The following is a 16,838-nucleotide window of genomic DNA, read 5'->3' as shown; positions in this document are numbered from 1 at the left end:
AACATTAGTATGTCAGGGCTGCTGGGGACTTTTCTTTGTATTTTTCTGTGCTTTTTATTTTTTCTACAGTAAACTTTGTAGTCATAAAAAATAAAACTAAAAACTAAACAAGCAAACAAAACACCTGAACACCCACGTCCTATAATAGAAGGTATTTTGTATCTTTAGCATGAGCTTTTAAATGAGTGTGAAAATGTGGCTAGAAGGTTGTTGGAAAAACAGGATACAAAGCTGTATACATGGCATGTAAAGGATGAGCTGGTGAGACAGGGATGGGAAGGAAATGCTGATGTCATAAAGGCCCTGTCACCTACAGGACAGTCCACCTTCCGGATACACCAGGCTGCCCCAGCAGTTCTGGCAATTCCAAGAACACCGGAGAGAATTTTATTGTCATCGCTGCACCCTGACTGAGCCTTCTTACAGCACTCAGTAAGGTAGAAAGCATGGGTGTGAGCTTATGGGTTTCCCGAGACTTCCTTTAGTGAGTATCTGTTACTGCTCACAACGTGTTCCTTTCAAAGCGAGTTACAGCCACCAGCAGGTTTCACCTCTAAACCGAGCATGGCATCTTGAGTTCAACATTTCCTTCTGGCTCTGTTTAAAGTGAAATTTATGTATGGCAATGTTGTGACTAGTGTTTCACTTGATAGATTTTTTTTTTTTTTTGGTTTTTCGAGACAGGGTTTCTCTGTGGCTTTGGAGGCTGTCCTGGAACTAGCTCTTGTAGACCAGGCTGGCCTCGAACTCACAGAGATCCACCTGCCTCTGCCTCCCAAGTGCTGGGATTAAAGGTGTGCGCCACCAACGATTATAACAAATGCTGCTATGACACAGAAAGGGCGACTTCAGAAAGTAGTCTCTGTCCACCCCAGCCCCAGAGGCAAGTGTCATTTCATATGCATCATGGATTCACTTTGACTATGTGGGGACATCTTACCAGTGAGATCACACAGTGTGCCCAGCTCTTCCATTCACCACAGTGTCTGCCATTCACCTGTACCATCACATAGTCTGCTGGTTTCCTTTGTTTTAATTTGGTTTTTTGAAACAGTGTTTCTGGCACAGCTATCCTGGAACTCTCTCTGTAGGCCAGGCTGACCTCACACTCAGAAATCTGCCTGCCTCTGCCTCCCCAATGCTGGGATTGAAGGCGTGCACCACCATTGCCTAACTGGTCTGCTGGTTTTCACTGTTGAATATTCACCAAATATCTTGATACTCAGGCTGTTCATCTGCTCCCTTGTTGGTGAGCACCCAGGCTGCCCAAGACTTGTGTTTCTTTTGGCTGACCTAATTTGTTTTTCTTTTTCCTGTTAATTTTGTAGAAGCAGTTTGATTATTAAAGTTGGATACTATTACACACACACACACACACACACACACACACACACACGCACACACACACACACACACACACGGACATGAAGCTGCTGCTGGTTTAGGAGAGAAAGGAGACAGGACCATGACTGCAGCTGCTGCAGTGGCCTTGCCAGTGACGTCAGGCTTTGCTTGCTGAGAGTCTGATCTGCGCACTCTTCCCCTCTAGCCCTCTCCTGCCCTGTTTCCCACATTCTGTGCTCCCTCCCTGTCTACCGTGCTCCCCTCCCTATCTACTGTGCTCCCCTCCCTGTCTACTGTGCTCCCTCCCTGTCTACTGTGCTCCCCTCCCTGTCTACCGTGCTCCCTCCCTGTCTACTGTGCTCCTCTCCCTGTCTACCGTGCTCCTGCTGCTCTGCCCCCCCCCATGGTACACTCTGAGTCTTTGTCTTTCAGAGTCGCTCTCTCTGGAGCATTCTTACCCAGCTTTCTCTCGATTTTCCTTCCTATATTGGTTCCCTAGGCTACTGTAACAAATGGTACCAGACACTCAGAGTCTTAAACACAGAACATCTGTTCCCTCACAGTTCTGGGGCCACAAGTCCCAAGTCCCAGCGTGTAGGGGGCCACCATCCAAGGGCTTTGAGGGAAACCTCCAGTGTTTTCCAGTCTGGTGGCTCCAGATGTTACCTCTTGTCTCATGGCTGCCTCTGTCTTCACATGACTTTCTCCCCCTTCCGTGCCACCGGCCTCCATCTCTCCCTTTCTCTGAGTACGCTAGGCGTATGCTCCGCCTGCCCCAGAACCATGCTCCCTGCTCTCCTTTGCAATATATATATATATATGTATATATATATATTTTTTTTCGAGACAGGGTTTCTCTGTATTGTTCTGGAGGCTGTCCTAGAACTCGCTCTGTAGACCAGGCTGGCCTGGAACTCACAGAGATCCACCTGCCTCTGCCTCCCGAGTGCTGGGATTGAAGGTGTGCATCACCAATGGCCGGCATCCTCTGCGCTATTCTTATAAAAAGACATTTACTGTACTTGGGACCCATGTGGATAATCAACGACGACCTCATCTCAGGTATTTGATGACATCTCCAAGAAGCTTTTCCCCATTTAAGACGCATACACAGTTCTGGGGGCAGATGTGAGAGGGACAGTGGGAGGCAGATCTCTGAGTTCGAGGTCAGTCTGGTCTACAGAGTAAGTTCCAGGACAGTCAGGGCTACACAGAGAAACCCTTTCTTGGAAAAACCAAAATAATAATAATAACCAAAATATATTCATCCCATGTACCTTTCTCCCCAAATCATAATCTATCACAGCATAAAAACAAATTCAAGGGGCTGGAGAGATGGCTCAGAGGTTAAGAGCACTGACTGCTCTTCCAGAGGTCCTGAGTTCAATTCCCAGCAACCACATGTTGGCTGACAACCATCTACAATTCAATATGGTGTATATGTAATAAATAAATAAATCTTAAAAAAATTCAAATATCCATTTAAAGATATTCTCCTCTTCCCATAAACCCAGCACTCGGGAGACTGAGGCAGGAGGATATCCCATCACTGGTCCAAGGCCAGCCTAGGCTATGCAGTGATCTCCAGGACAGCCTGAGCTGCCAAATGAGACCTCATTTCAAAAATCAAAAGCACAGAAACAAAACCAGCCAAAGAATTGTTCTCTCAGAAAAGGTTCATATTTCATTATCCACTGGCGACATGGGTGGAAATCTGGGTAGTCTCTCCTAAGGCAAATTTCTCTCTACATATGAGCCCAGAAATCCAGATGTGTTTCCTACTTCCAAAATACCACGTTGGGAAGTCAGAGGACAGATGCTTCTACTCAAAAGGGAAAATAGAAGGAATAAGATTTGATTATGGACTGTCCCCCAGCAGTGTGTTTTCAGTGCTTGGTCCCCAGATTGTGGTAGTCTTTTGGGATATTAAAAAATATTGTTCAATAGCTGATCTGAAAAGGGGTAGCTCATGAATCCCAGACTGATGGCTGGGAATCCAGCATGGGACTGATCAAGACCCCCTGAATGTGGGTGTCAGTGAGGAGGCCTAGGTAATCTATTGAGCCTTGGGCAGTAGATCAGTATTTATCCCAGGTATGCAAATGGACTTTGGATTCCCATCCAACAATGAGAGATGCACTCTCACCCTGAACTCTTGGGAGAGGGTTTAGGCCCTGCCCTGAATGAAATGACAGACTATGGACACCCCCATGGAGGGCCTCACCCTCCCTGGGGATATGAGAGGGTATGGGGGGGTTGGTGGGAGGGCACGGGAGGAGGAGAGGGAAAGGGAGAGGGACCTGGGATTGACATGTGAAGCAACCTTGTTTCTAATTTAAATTTAAAAATAAAAATTAAAAAAAATTGTTCAGCCGGCCGTTGGTGGCGCACGCATTTAATTCCAGCACTTGGGAGACAGAGGCAGGTGGATCTCTGTGAGTTCAAAGCCAGCCTGGTCTACAAGAGCTAGTTCCAGGACAGCCTCCAAAGCCACAGAGAAACCCTGTCTTGAAAAACAAAAAAAATTGTTCAATTTTATTTATGTTGTGTGTGTGAGTGTGAGTGTGTGTGCACGTGCACACGAGCACAGTTGCCTGCAGAGGCCAGAGGAGGGTGCTTTATCTTCTGGAACTATAGTTACATGTGATTGTAAGCCATGGGACATGGATGCTGGGAACTGAACTCTGATCCTCTCCAAAGCCAGTAAGCACTCATAACTGCTGAGACCTATATTATAATTTTTCCTTACATTAGAATTTTAAAAATGATATTTACTTACTTATTTTGAGGATGGGGTATGTGCCATAGCATGAAAGCAGAGCAATGGTTCTCAATCTTTCTAATGCTGTCACCCTTTAATACAGTTCCTCATATTGTGGTGACCCCCCAACAATAAGGTTATTTTGTTGCTGCTGGTATGAATCACAATGTAAATGTCTGTGTTTTCCCAATGGTCTTAGGTGACCCCTGTTGCTATGGAACAATACATAAATATGTATTGCTCTCATTGTTAATAAAAAGCTGATTGGCTGATGGCTAGGCAGGATTTTCAGGGCAAAGAGAATGCTGGGAAGAAGGGTAGAGTCAGAGAGTCACCAGCCAGACATGGAGAGGAAACAGGAGGTCCAAGATGAAAGAGAGGTAATGCCACATGGCAAAATGTAGAAATGGGTTCATTTAAGTTGTAAGAGCTAGTTAGTAATAAGCCTGAGCTATCAGCCGAGCATTTGTAATTAATATTAAATCTGTTTGGTTATTTGGGAACTGGGGGGTGGGAAAGAAAAGTCCACCAACACCCTGTGAAAGGGCCATTGAACCCCAAAAGGGTCACAATCCACAGGCTGAGAGCGGCTGAGGTAGGGATTAGAAGATGATTTATGGGAGTCAGTTCTCTTCTTCCACCATGTGAGTCCCAGTGGTCAAACTCAGACATGCATATCAAGTGCCTTTTACTGGCTGAGCCATCCCTCCCACACTGTGGTGCTGTCAGGGCTGGAGAGATGACTCAGCCGTTAGAACATTGACTGCTCTTCCAGAGGTCTTGAGTTCAATTCCCAGCAAACACATCATGGCTCACCACCGTCGCTAGTGGGATGTGATACTTTCTTCTGGCATAAACGCATACACGAAGGCAGAACACTCATACATAAACAAAATAAATAAGTAAATTTCAAAGAAAAAAAAAGAACCTGAACCCACCAGGGCAGTACTGCAAGGCCGGAGGCTAACCCTACTGGGGTAGCAACGGCTCAGTCAGCTGAATTACTGCTTGTAACATTTTGGAATCCAATAGCCTTCTAAAGTTTCCTTTTGTCTCCCTCCCTTGCTGCCCCAGGTGGTGGTGTTCTTGCTGATAAAACAACCTTGGAAACCTTGTGGGACTCGCTATGTGGCAGGGGTCTGTGCCATTAAACAGAGGTAAAGTTCATCTCTCTTCCATCCTTGGGATGGTTGAGTAGACTTGAGTCATACCCTAACCTCTTAGGCTACCTGCTCGTTGTCTCACCGGCACTTGGCTTCCCAACAGCTTCAAAACAGGCATGCCATGGCTTCCCACTGTGCACAAGGCTGGATCCCATGCACGCATCAGGCTCTTCCTTAATTTACTTTTTCCATTTCACCTTTTACTGTAAGCAGAGTGCAGAGTCAGGCCACACAGCTAACACTGTGCTGGGAATTGTTCCGATGAACATCCAAGCTCGTTGCTGGCAAGTTCTGCTTTCCACGCAGCACTGTGAGTCTGGCAAGACAAGGAATGGTTTGGTAACCTAAGATTTGGTTGCTAAGGACCGAAAGCCTTGCCTGTCCATACTGTGTGGACTCTTCCTTGAACAGTGCACCCAGTAACCTGAGAGCAGCCTAGGACTCATACTGCAGTGAGTGGCACTCCCCCTCCAGCCCCCCCCCCCGCCCCCGCTCCCCCCCCCCCCCGAACAATGGAGTAGTGTCTCTTCCCCTTAACCACCATCAAACTTAGGTTCTGCTCATTCACATTCTTTTTATGTCCAGTAGGAGACCAGAAAGGCCAATAAAGACCAGACACGCCGTCACTCTGGGTGTTTCTCATGAACACACTTGTCATTGGATCTGGGACAACTTGCAAAACCCAGGATGCCTTCCCATTGAGATCCTATATCTTCCAAATAATGTTGGAGCATCAGGAATCGGGTCCATTTTTCTGGGGACATCCTTCAGTTCTCCATCCTCCCTAATCTCCTTCAGGCCCCTCCAAACGTGTTCCCTGGCCTCCTCATGTAAAGTGCACACATGCACACACCTCTCCAAGCTCTCCTTTCTCCCTTCCCTCTATGGCATTTTACTCTTAGGTGTACATCTGCAGCTGGATGATTTATGAATATTTATTGGTCTTTCTGTCAGAACATAGCTTTATGAAGAGAACTTCTTAATCCAATCAATTAATTATTTTTTTAGGACAGGGTTTCTCTATGTAGCCTCCGCTGTCCTGGAACTTGTTCTGTAGACCAGGCTGGCCTTGGACTCAGGGATCTGCCCACCTCTGCCCCACTGAGCGCTGGGATTGAAGGTGTGCAGCCATCGCCCCTGGCATGGAGACAGATTTTTTTTCTACTACGTTGGAGTTCCAATGTACAAAACAGTGCATGGGAGACCTGAGAAGATAACCCAAAGGAGAGAGAGATGAGGGAGCGTGTGGTCCCACATGCCACCCGGAGCAGAAGGCAGTAAACGTAGGTAGTGTAGGAGCCTGGAGGAAGGGGCGCAGGGCACTGTTCAGTGGTTACGTGAGCTGGGCCAGGTGTGGAGGAGAGGTATGGGATTCCCAGAGCAGGACTGAGAGGGGGAGGGTCGCTGGTGGGCAGGACAGAAACTGGAAAGGAAGGAGAGAAAGGAGAGTATGAAGCAGAGAGGAGAGGCAGGAGCCTCCTTAGACTGTGGGTGGGCCATTGTCTAGCTTGCATGGGGACACTTCTGCTCCCACCTTAATGTGGAGGAAAACATCCTGTCACAGCTTCTCCTACTAGGAGACCCAGTCTGATGACCCCTTCCAAAAAATGGAGGGCAAAGGAGTTCCCCATTGACTCTCAGTGGCTATGTCTACCAAGGGGCCTTAGTGGACTGGTCTGGTTCTGTTGGTTGCAAGCAGCAAAGATTCAGTTCAAAACAGCTTAAACTATAAGGGCAAGTTGCTGCCCTGGGCTGTCAGAGCCCATCTCATAAGGGGCACATCCAGGACTTTGAGACAGCAGTAATTGGGCCATGCCTCTGCAGATGTTTCCCTGTAATCGCTCTTGCGAGGCCCCAGCCCAAAGACCTCCCAGGAGGATGAGATGGCAACCAGGACAGAAAAGACAGAACCAGGTGAGAGACCAGAGTGAGACTCCATAACTCAAGTCATCTGTCCCGAGCCTAACGTGAGTTAAGCTGCCAGGATAGAAGTCTCCTTAGCAATCTTATTCACTCTGGAAGACAGGGCCACTGGGTGTGGCAGAGCTGTCCAGGCTTCTCTCCTATGTGTCAGATATTTTGGTCCAATTTCCTATAGCCTCAAGAAAGACTCTGCCCATACCATAACTCCTAACACAGCCTTCAGCTTGGCAATATGTAGGACGACCTAGAAGTGGTGGTCCCCATCAGGTCACCCCCCAGGGTGCACCAGTGGCCTGAATCTCCCTTTACCCCCAGTAGGAAATATCCAGGTAATACATCCTCCGTCTTCTGTCTGCCCTTCTCTTCTCCTGTCTTGGACCATCAGCAATGAACTATGACACCTTCATAGGAATCCTCACCTCAGGCTTCCCTCTGGGGATGTCCAAACTGTAATATGGGAAGGACCTGCAGCTGCTCTATGGATTCCCCAAAGGTGACTCATTGGGAAACTCATGTTGAGACACAGTGCAGCTGTGTGAACAGGAGCCAAAACCATTCCAAACCCGAGGACAGCTGTTGAGGAGACTTTTGGGGACCTGCATGGGGTTGCTAGAGTGGAGATATGCTGCAGGGACCTTGGAGCCATTTTAGTCAGGGTTTTGCTGAGGGGTGGCACGGCTCAGAATTAAGCAGAGGTCTCCTTACCTTCTTGACTCATGGAGAACAGGGGGGAGGTTAGCCTATGAGAGCACTTGCTTGTGCTTGCCCACGGAGACGGGATCTGTGCCCCATTGTAGGTGGGGGTAAGAAGCGGCTTCCTGCGGTGGGTATAGTTGGTAACTTTAGAATGCACACACTCTGTAGCCCGGAGTTTCATCACACAGAGGTGCCCATGCATGCCAGGAAGTACCATATTTTCTGAATATATGACATTCTCCTATTCTCAGAGATCTTGAGATAAGCATTATGTCCAGTGGGATGACCACTGTCCAAATGAAAAGAAAATACCAGTCCCTGGGGAGGAGGTGGAAAGACTGGACCTCTCTGCACTGTTAGTATGAATGTAAAATGATGCAGCCAGTATGGAGAGCAAAACAGTGTTTCCTCAGAAATTACCACAGTATCTCATATGATCCATCAATCTCATTTCTGGGTATATACCCAAGAGAATTGAAAGCTGGGCTTCAGGGCTTCTGATACACCAATGTTCAGAAGCAGCACTAGTTGCAATATCCAGAGGGTGGAAGCAACTATGTCCACTGATGAATAGATACCCAAGATGTGGTATATCCACCCAATGAAATATTATTCAGCATTGAAAAGGAAGAAAATCCTCACACACACACTACAGCATTCTGTTAAGTGGAACGGGTTGCCAAAGACCATCAGACAACACAGATATTTACAATTCACGAAAGTAGCAAAATTACAGTTATGAAGTAGTAACAAAAGGGGTATTTTTTGACATAGGTTTTCTCTGTGGCTTTGGAGGCTGTCCTGAAACTAGCTCTTGTAGACTAGGCTGGTCTCGAACTAACAGAGATCAGCCTGCTTCTGCCTCCTGAGTGCTGGGATTAAAGGCATGCGCCACCACTGCCCGGTGCAACAAAATAATTTTATGGTTGGGGTCACCACAACATGGGGTATTAAAGGGTCACAGCATCAGGAAGGTCGAGAACCACTTCTCTAAAGGGTGGTTGGGAGTGTGTCGCTCAGTGGCAGAATGTTTCTTTAGCATATCATGGCCCTGAGTGCAATCTCCACAGAATAATAAAAATGTGTTAAGTCTATATACAAGTTTAAAGCATCACACTCGAGCTAGGAAAAGTAGTGCATGCCTTTGATCCCAGCACTCAGGCAGAAGCAGGAGCTCTGAATTCAAGACCAGCCTAATCTACAGAGCAAGTTCCAGGACAGTCAAGACTGCATTGAGAGATTCTGTCCCAAAACAAAACAAAACAAAACATCATGCATCAGGTAAAACATTACTTTAGAAATGTACTTTTAGCTGGGCGGTGGTGGCGCACGCCTTTAATCCCAGCACTCGGGAGGCAGAGGCAGGTGGATCTCTGTGAGTTCGAGACCAGCCTGGTCTACCGAGCGAGTTCCAGGACATGGTCCAAAAAACAATACAGAGAGAGAAACCCTGTCTCGAAAAACCAAAAAAAAAAAAAAAAAAAAAAAAAAAAAAAAGAACTGTACTTTTAGGGGCTGGAGAGATGCTTAGCAGTTAAGAACATTGCCGCTCTTACAGAGAGCCAGAATTGAGTTCCCAATATCCATCCACATTGGGTGGCTCATAACCACCTGTAACTCCAACTCCAGGGCATCCAACACCCTCTTCTGGCCTCCTTGAACACCTGCACACATGTTGGGATATACATATACACATAAATACAAATAACATAGGTCTCTAAGCAAGGAAATGTAGCTTTGTCTGTAATATTTAACAAAACAATTACTTAATTCTCCCCTCTCTCTCTCTCTCTGGGTGTTTTTTGAGATAAAGTCTCATTATTATTCCAGTCTGGCCTTGAACTTGCAATCACCATTTTCTAATCTTTTTTTTTAATTTTATTTTTTTAAAGATTTGTTTATCACATATAGTGTTCTGCCTACATGCCAGAAGAAGGCACCAGATTGAATTGTAGATAGTTGTGAGTCACCATGTGGTTGCTGGGAATTGAACTCAGGACCCCTGGAAGAGCAATCAATGCTCTTAACCTCAGAGCCATCTCTCCAGCCCCCACCATTTTCTAATCTTATTAACTCTTTTTGTTGTTGTCTTAGTTTGAGACAAAGTTTCTCTGTGTAGCCCTGGCTTTTGGTAACACGAGGTGTAGACCAGGATGGCTTCAAACTCACAGAGATCCGCCTGCCTCTGCCTCCCAAGTGCTGGGATTAAAGGCGTGCGCCGCCACTGAACAGTTCTCATTAACTTCTATCTACTGTTTGAGTTTGCTTACTCTGAAGAATTCATGCAATTCTGCCCTTCTGAGTGTGAGTCATTGCTGTGGAATAATCCTTCTATAGACTTTAAATTACACTGTGATTGGTTTAATAAAGAAGGTAACTGGCCAATAGCTGGACAGGATAAAGTTAGGTGGGAAAACCAGACTAAGGACACTGAAAAGAGAAAGGGCGGCGTCAGAGGAGTCACCAGAGAGACACAGGGAGGAAACAGGAGGTACAAGATGAAAGAGAGGTAACGCCACATGGCAGAATGTAGATTGATAGCCTGGCGGTGGTGGTGCACGCCTTTAATCCCAGCACTCGGGAGGCAGAGGCAGGCGGATCTCTGTGAGTTCGAGGCTGGGCTGGACCGACAGCCTCCAAAACAATACAGAGAAACCCTGTCTCGTAAACAAAACAAAACAAAACAAAAAAGAATGTAGATTGATAGAAATGGGTTAATTTAACTTGTAAGGGTTAGCTAGTAACAAGCCTGAGCTATTGACTGAGCATTTATAATTAGTATTGAGTCTCCCTGTAGGTTATTTGGGAACTGGAGGAGGGAAAGAAAAGTTTACCTACAACTCATTTACCATGATGTTTTCAAGGTTCACTCATGTTGGAGCACGGATGGGGATTTCACTCCCTTTATGGTAAAATATTGACACTGTTTGCTGGCAGGACAGATCCCATTGTGTTTAGTTGTCCACCAGATGTTGGACACACGGGTGGTCTCCATCTTCTGTCTGCTTCTGGCCTGTGCTTTTGAATCTTAGATACAGCCAGAAGAATGCAACCCAGTCTGGGGTCCAGCTGGCCATAGAACCTTTGGAAGGTTACCCCCAACCCCTCTCCCTCTTGGCTTGCTGACTACTGTGAATACATTTCCAGAATGGAGGAGCATAGAGGGCTTCATGGTTGAAAGCCTGTCGCCCTGGTGGTAGTCTTGCCTAGTGTGCAGTCTAAGCGGGGTTTGTGGATGTTCTCTGAGTGCCCCACAACTTCAGTGGTGCCCTGGCTTCTAACCTAGGGCCATGAGTCCTGTTCTCCTTCCTCGGGTTCCCTGGGCTCGGCAGTCATTTCAGGGGCTGCACCTGTGACCCGAGGATCAGCTGGAATAGCTTTCTGAGTGGCGAAGTCATGGCTCCCTCTCTCTGTCACTTCCCTTTGCTCACGTTCGAGATTCTTCTGGCTCTTACATTAAGTTGCAGTTTGTTCGTTTTCAGTACTGTTGAGTTTGTCTTTGTATATATAACTGAGATATAATGTATTAGCTCCCCCATCAATGGATGGTTGGTTTGTTTGAAATATTCAATTTTCCCAATCAGTGCTGTGACTAATATCCAATATTTGCCTTTTCATGGGTATATGCATGCATTTGTTGAATAAAGCTGCTGGGCATGTGATATCTCATACGTTTAGTTTGGACAAGTGATGCTGAATGGTTGTCTGCTGTTACAAAGTTTCTTTTTTGTTCATATTGGTTTATTTTGTTCTGTTTCCATGTTGAAGGAAGGGCCTACCCTCAGTGGTGAATGCTCCACCACTGAGTCATGGGCCCAGCTTTTCAAAGTCACACTGTCTCAGTCCTCATCACCACTGTAAGAGAGTCCAGGTTGTCCTGCTCCCATGTCAACACTTAGTGTTGTCATCATTTGCACCTCAGCCGTTCTGGTAGATTGGTTGCTACTGTGTTGGTTGTCTTAGTTTCTCTTTGCCTGACATCTAGGCTTCGAAGTTGGACATATTTTCATCTTTTTATTGGTCGCTGAGATACTTTTTCCAGGTAAAGTAATGGTCAAGCCATCTATGACTGTTGTCCTGAGGGTTTTTTTGGGGGTGGTGGTGGTTTGTTTTGCAGAATTACATATGCAGATATAAACCCTTTGCTAGATTAGTATTTTCTCCAGGAGCCTTGCCTTCCTTGTCGCAGGGACAGCTGGTGGGTGAATGGACGTGATCGTCACTAGGTGCTTTCTGAAGTAGTCTTTGAAGGTTTGCTCAGTGTCTGCTTGATAAATCACAGCCCCAGGAAAAATGACTAAATCTGAATTAAATACCTTCACCTCCTTTTTTCCCCCTGAGGAGTTCTGCTGGGTGACTGCCACCAGCACCCAAATTAGAAACTGCTGAGGTCATTTCAGGCCATTGTGCCTTCTTCAAATGGTTACTTCCTTGCTTAAAATAAAGGAACCAGGAAAGCCAGTGCTTGCATTAGAACTTGGGCAGACAGGGACTCCCTCTTCTCCAAGGGATTATTCTGGAGAGGAAAAAGGATGAAAACTTGCCTAATATTTCAGCATGGAGTGTGTGTGTGTGTGTGTGTGTGTGTGTGTGTGTGTGAGAGAGAGAGAGAGAGAACTAGAAATGCCCAAATACCAAATGCCCTAATTATATACTCTAATTTGGTCATATCCGTCTAACAGATGACTGAAGAATCGTTTAAAAAGCAAGACAAGATGTATCAACAGTGAAGAGCACCTGCTGCTCTTGTAGAGGACCCAGATTCAGTGCCCAGCACATGATCGTTTACAAACATCTGTAACTCCAGTCCCAGAGAGTCTGCTTACCCTCGGCTGGCTTCTGCCAGCACCAGGGTACATGCAAGCAAGACACTCACCACATGTCTACAGCCATACCACCCTGAACATGCCCAATCTCGTCTGATCTCGGAAGCTAAGCAGGGTCGGGCCTGGTTAGTACTTGGATGGGAGACACTCACAAATCTAAAAGAGACTTAAAAGGTTTTTTGGAAAAATATAAGACAAGGCGAACTTATGCAGGGGAATACAGTCTGAGGAGGGGAAAAGAACAATTCGCAAACAAGGTTGAACAGATCAGAACACCATGTGGGTTCGGCTCTTTCTTGTAACACGTGTGATCTATTTGGATGGACCACAGCCAGAGGTGAGAAGGGGGTGGGGCACACAGGGAGAGGACAGTGGAATGCCTTTGCAAACCATCTGGATGATTCAAAACATGTAAAAAATCCACATACACTTATTATTTTAAATACTAATTTAAAGTGGAAAACATTGAGATCTAGAAGTGGAAAAGAAAGTGACCATCCCAAGAAATGTGTGCATACATTTCCTCTGAACCCTTAACTGTCCCCTCCAAAGCCATTCAAACTTCTAAGGCAGGCATGCTCAGGAGGATCCTGAGTTTGAAGCCAACCTGGGCTACACAGTAAGACCTTCTCTCAAAAAAGAATCCTGAAGCAGACCAAACAAGAAACCACTTCTCCCTGCCTTCCTGCAATGGGGTGCCCCGAGGTAAAGAGCTAGTTATGGGGTGAGGTCTCCTTTGGGGCTCCCTCTCTCATTGTGAGGACCCCATAACATTTCCAGACGACCTTGGAACAGTGGAAAACCTGCTTTCTCTTTCTAGAAACCATTATTTACTGCATGGAGTGGGGAAGTAGAGGCCAGAGGACAACTTTCAGAAGTCAGTTCTCACCTTCCTCCAGCTGAATTCTGAGAATAAAACTAGGATCTTTGGGCTTGGTAGCAAGTGCCTTTACCTGACGAGCTATTTCACCAAACCCTAAAACGTGTTTTGTTTTGTTTTGACAATTTCTTTGTGTAGACTTGGCTGTTCTAGAACTAGCTCTGTAGACCAGGCTGGCCTCGAACTTACAGAGCTTGGCCTGCCTCTGCCTCTCAAATACTGGAGTTAAAGGTGTGCACCACCACCTTGAGGCTAAAGCATGTTTTTCTTAGTAAAAAAACAAGAGCACAATCCAAACCGGGGCTATGTTTCTTTTCACATCAACATGAAGTCACGTTTTGTGTGTGGTGGCTTGAATAAGAAAGGTCCCCATAGGCTCATATATCGGAATGCATGTCATTAAGGAGTTGCACTACTTGAGAGGGCTTAGGAGGTGTGGTCTTATTGGAGGCAATGTGTCACTGGGGGCGGGCTTTGCGGGTTTCAAATGTTAGAGCCAGGCCCAGTGTCTTTCTCTTCCTGCTGCCTGTGGTTCCGGATGTAGACCTCTCAGCTACCTCTCCAGCGCCGTGTCTACCTGTGTGCTGCCACGCTCCCCACCATGATAATGGACTAAACCTCTGAAAGTGCAAGCTCCAACTGAATGTTTTCTTTCACGACTTGCCACAGTTATGGTGTCTCTTCACAGCAATAGAACACTGATAAGACAGTGTGTGTGTGTTACATGTTCATAATTTTCAAATTGTGCATGTTAGTCTCCTTGATGAAAGGGCTTGGGAATGCAGGTGTCTAGAGCGACTCCTTGTGCATCCTGGGCAAGCTGCTTGAAAGAGGCAGACAGCACACATTTCAGACTGGGGCTCACCCAGTCACTGTTGTTATTAGACTGTGCTGTGCAGCAGAGACAGCAGCAGCCAATGGACATGGAGGGGTGTGGCCAAGCGGTAAGAGAGCCCTGTAGAAGCGCATAGGAGCTGGGTTAGGTTGGACGTCCTTAGCCCGCAGTTCCTGCATCCCACGCTCACCAGGCTCGACTTTTTGCCGAGTGGATGAATGCACTGGGGAAAAGGTCGCTGGCAGGGCAACCAGTGGGACAGGGGCTTTACTGAATGGAGGTCAGTTTTCATGCCACTTCAGACCTCATTTGCTGTGTGACACTGGGCCTCGGCTCCTGCCAGGAAATGGAGGCAACACTCCCATTTGCCAGACTGCACGGGGAAGATCAAAGGTCATGGTCTTACCTGCCACAGGAACAGCAGATTCCCATGGGCAGCTCAGAGAAGGAACTGCCACTTCTTAGAGGTCCGGTGGCCTAGGGAATGTCAACTTGGCACAGGAAGAGGGGGTGGGGCCAGCCGACAACATGACCCGAAACACAAACAGTCCCCCAGAGGGGCCGAAACTCTCAGGTTGGTGAAAACACGCTTGTCAGGTTTCTGTGCTGCCTCTGAGCAAAACCTGGGATGGTGGCCCGGCCTGGTCTCAGTTGGCAGTGCTGACAGAAGCTGGCAGGAGGTCTCCTGGCCGCTAGAGTAGCCTTGAGTGCCCCAGACTGCTGACTGGCCAGGTGACTTTCTCATGAGGGCCAGAGAATGTCCTGTGGAGGAATCCAAGGCTCCCATCTCACTGGGGACCACCTAAGATCCTCTCAGGGTGGCCTTCGAGAGCAATTTGGAGGTGTGTGTGAAGAGACAATACAGTGTTGGGGCTCTGGGCAGCTCAGGCTCTTTGTAACTGTGTCAGGGTATAGACTCACTGTAAATAATTTTCAGGACCTAGAAAGGTGTGGTCAGGGCCCTAGGGCTCCAAGGGGATTGCAGAGGGTTCGAACAGCAAAACTGGGCACCTCTGGGGGGGGGTTGTTCTCCTAGACAGTGGGGAGCCATTGGCAGAGGGAGGGACTGCTGACAGGGTTCCTCTGTCCCCTAGCTTAGGAACTGTGCTTGCTCCCCTGGGCACGGGGGTGTCTGTCCTTCAACTAGAAAGCTAGATTCCCAGTGCATGGGCCTAGGTTCTTCAGAGCAACCCTGTGTGGGCAAAGTCCTGTCCAGAGAGCAGAAGACTCTGTCCGAAGGTCAGCAAGGGTCTGGGGGATGCCGCAGTAGGTAAGAGTGATTGCTGTCCAGACCCTGGGACTGGAGTTCAAACCCACAGCACCCACATGAAAACCCAGGGGGCTGTGTGTGCCCATAGCTCCAGTATGTGTACGGGGAGCGGAACAGCGGAGGCAGACACTGGGAACTCACCCAGCTGCAACACCTTCCAGTTCAGCGATAGCTAAGGACTAAGGTGGAGGGTAGAGGAAGACACTCGAAATCCTCCTCTGACCTCCGTGTATGTGTGGAGGCCTCAGGCATACACATGCACATCCAAAAAAAAATAATTTAAAAGGTCAGCAAGGGGTCAGGGCCTGGAGATCCCAGCAAGGGGTCAAGCTAAGAGGATTGCAAGTTCGAGACAAGCCTAAGTTGCACAGGCAAGACTACCTTAAACATAACACAAATCAAACCCCGTGTATGTGGGGTGGTGGGGGTCATGGCCCAGTCAACCTTCCCTCTAGGGCTCAGGATTCCCAACTACCCAAGCGGCTGAGTGTCTGGGGACCACAGGTTTTAGGACCCTGTTGGTTGGGTTTTGGATCACAGTGGGGCACAGCTGCCCCTCTGTCTGGGGACGAGGAATAATTCCTTAGTGGATCCAGCCTGTTGCTGTGGTATGCTGGGCGTGGATGACACCGGATGTCCAGGAGGAGCCTGGGTGCTGGCTTAAAAATGGGAGAGTGGAGGCTATTTCGGGAAGCCTGAAATGGGGAGACACGTGGTGTGGGAGGTGTTGGGCACTCAGGGGAGAAACCTGAGCTAAGGCTCAGCACTTGGGAAGCGGCACCAGTCCTGGGGTGGGGCAAGGAAAGGGCTTGGCAGCTGGGAGGGAGCCATGGGACCAGAATGCCACTCCTCCCAGGCACCTGTCCTCAGGCTCCTCTGACCTTTGGCCCCTCCCCACAAACACTCCTGGAGAGGCAGCAGAGAAGCCACACTGTCCAGCGCCTACCCCCACCCCACCCCAGTATTCCCAGTAGGGGTATTCATCACAAACCACAGAGAGCCACATCTCTCCTAGTACCGATTTTCAGGTCTCTAGCCTGTTTGAATTAGACATGGCGGTCAGTGCCAGCCTACAGACTAGGACTTTGGGCTCAGAGAGGTGAAGTGACCTGCCAAAGAACACACAGCTTCAAAGTTATG

The 16,838-nt window shown here is 47.7% G+C and overlaps 2 long non-coding RNA genes across 2 annotated transcripts; one reads left to right on the top strand and one right to left on the bottom strand.

Moving 5' to 3' along the window:
• The first annotated feature begins 326 nt into the window (after positions 1-326).
• LOC121137908 lies at positions 327-13,431 on the top strand. The gene is made up of 3 exons (XR_005875175.1): positions 327-437; positions 5,180-5,262; positions 12,570-13,431. It is a non-coding gene; the product is annotated as an uncharacterized LOC121137908 (long non-coding RNA).
• Positions 5,447-16,593, bottom strand: LOC121137909. The gene is made up of 2 exons (XR_005875176.1): positions 14,835-16,593; positions 5,447-5,584 (listed from the first exon to the last, which is right to left on the bottom strand). It is a non-coding gene; the product is annotated as an uncharacterized LOC121137909 (long non-coding RNA).
• Between the last annotated feature and the right edge of the window lie 245 nt (positions 16,594-16,838).

The sequence above is a fragment of the Mesocricetus auratus genome, unplaced genomic scaffold (genome assembly GCF_017639785.1).
Source record: "Mesocricetus auratus isolate SY011 unplaced genomic scaffold, BCM_Maur_2.0 Super-Scaffold_100714, whole genome shotgun sequence".
NCBI classification, from domain to species: domain Eukaryota; kingdom Metazoa; phylum Chordata; class Mammalia; order Rodentia; family Cricetidae; genus Mesocricetus; species Mesocricetus auratus.
Note: the sequence above shows the minus strand (reverse complement) of the source record. Positions and strands in the feature narration are given on the sequence as shown.